Here is a 2,500-nt window from a genome sequence, read left to right on the forward strand (position 1 = left end):
GCAGCCAAAAATGGCCAGTTTTGTCCCGTTTTTGGGCCGTTTTGGCCAGTTTTTGGCCTGTTCTTGCGTCGCGCGGTGACCGTCGTGAGCGGAGCAAAATGTCAGCCATCTCAGCACCCTGGAACCCCCCGGGTGGCACAGGGCTGGATGGGGCTTTCGTATAGCAGGGACGGTGCTGCCTCTCGCTTCGCTCGCTGTCCGCCGCTCGCCGCTCGCTCGCGCAGCCAAAAATGGCCAGTTTTGGCCCGTTTTTGGGCCGTTTTGGCCAGTTTTTGGCCTGTTCTTGCGTCGCGCGGTGACTGTCGTGAGCGGAGCAAAATGTCAGCCATCTCAGCACCCTGGAACCCCCCGGGTGGCACAGGGCTGGATGGGGCTTTCGTATAGCAGGGACGGTGCTGCCTCTCGCTTCGCTCGCTGTTCGCCGCTCGCCGCTCGCTCGCGCAGCCAAAAATGGCCAGTTTTGGCCCGTTTTGGCCAGTTTTTGGCCTGTTTTTGCGTTGCGCGGTGACCATCTTGAGCGGAGCAAAATGTCAGCCATCTCAGCACCCTGGAACCCCCCGGGTGGCACAGGGCTGGATGGGGCTTTCGTATAGCAGGGACGGTGATGCCTCTCGCTTCGCTCGCTGTCCGCCGCTCGCTGCTCGCTCGCGCAGCCAAAAATGGCCAGTTTTGGCCCGTTTTTGGGCCGTTTTGGCCTGTTTTTGGGCTGTTCTTGCGTCGCGCGGTGACCGTCGTGAGCGGAGCAAAATGTCAGCCATCTCAGCACCCTGGAACCCCCCGGGTGGCACAGGGCTGGATGGGGCTTTCGTATAGCAGGGACGGTGCTGCCTCTCGCTTCGCTCGCTGTCCGCCGCTCGCCGCTCGCTCGCGCAGCCAAAAATGGCCAGTTTTGTCCCGTTTTTGGGCCGTTTTGGCCTGTTTTTGGGCTGTTCTTGCGTCGCGCGGTGACCGTCGTGAGCGGAGCAAAATGTCAGCCATCTCAGCACCCTGGAACCCCCCGGGTGGCACAGGGCTGGATGGGGCTTTCGTATAGCAGGGACGGTGCTGCCTCTCGCTTCGCTCGCTGTCCGCCGCTCGCCGCTCGCTCGCGCAGCCAAAAATGGCCAGTTTTGGCCCGTTTTTGGGCCGTTTTGGCCAGTTTTTGGCCTCTTCTTGCGTCGCGCGGTGACCGTCGTGAGCGGAGCAAAATGTCAGCCATCTCAGCACCCTGGAACCCCCCGGGTGGCACAGGGCTGGATGGGGCTTTCGTATAGCAGGGACGGTGCTGCCTCTCGCTTCGCTCGCTGTTCGCCGCTCGCCGCTCGCTCGCGCAGCCAAAAATGGCCAGTTTTGGCCCGTTTTGGCCAGTTTTTGGCCTGTTTTTGCGTTGCGCGGTGACCATCTTGAGCGGAGCAAAATGTCAGCCATCTCAGCACCCTGGAACCCCCCGGGTGGCACAGGGCTGGATGGGGCTTTCGTATAGCAGGGACGGTGATGCCTCTCGCTTCGCTCGCTGTCCGCCGCTCGCTGCTCGCTCGCGCAGCCAAAAATGGCCAGTTTTGGCCCGTTTTTGGGCCGTTTTGGCCTGTTTTTGGGCTGTTCTTGCGTCGCGCGGTGACCGTCGTGAGCGGAGCAAAATGTCAGCCATCTCAGCACCCTGGAACCCCCCGGGTGGCACAGGGCTGGATGGGGCTTTCGTATAGCAGGGACGGTGCTGCCTCTCGCTTAGCTCGCTGTCCGCCGCTCGCCGCTCGCTCGCGCAGCCAAAAATGGCCAGTTTTGTCCCGTTTTTGGGCCGTTTTGGCCTGTTTTTGGGCTGTTCTTGCGTCGCGCGGTGACCGTCGTGAGCGGAGCAAAATGTCAGCCATCTCAGCACCCTGGAACCCCCCGGGTGGCACAGGGCTGGATGGGGCTTTCGTATAGCAGGGATGGTGCTGCCTCTCGCTTCGCTCGTTGTCCGCCGCTCGCCGCTCGCTCGCGCAGCCAAAAATGGCCAGTTTTGGCCCGTTTTTGGGCCGTTTTGGCCAGTTTTTGGCCTGTTCTTGCGTCGCGCGGTGACCGTCGTGAGCGGAGCAAAATGTCAGCCATCTCAGCACCCTGGAACCCCCTGGGTGGCACAGGGCTGGATGGGGCTTTCGTATAGCAGGGACGGTGCTGCCTCTCGCTTCGCTCGCTGTCCGCCGCTCGCCGCTCGCTCGCGCAGCCAAAAATGGCCAGTTTTGGCCCGTTTTGGCCAGTTTTTGGCCTGTTTTTGCGTTGCGCGGTGACCATCTTGAGCGGAGCAAAATGTCAGCCATCTCAGCACCCTGGAACCCCCCGGGTGGCACAGGGCTGGATGGGGCTTTCGTATAGCAGGGACGGTGATGCCTCTCGCTTCGCTCGCTGTCCGCCGCTCGCTGCTCGCTCGCGCAGCCAAAAATGGCCAGTTTTGGCCCGTTTTTGGGCAGTTTTGGCCAGTTTTTGGCCTGTTCTTGCGTTGCACGGTGACCGTCGTGAGCGGAGCAAAATGACAGCCATCTCA

This window comes from Musa acuminata, unplaced genomic scaffold (genome assembly GCF_036884655.1).
Source record: "Musa acuminata AAA Group cultivar baxijiao unplaced genomic scaffold, Cavendish_Baxijiao_AAA HiC_scaffold_1136, whole genome shotgun sequence".
Classification (NCBI taxonomy): domain Eukaryota; kingdom Viridiplantae; phylum Streptophyta; class Magnoliopsida; order Zingiberales; family Musaceae; genus Musa; species Musa acuminata.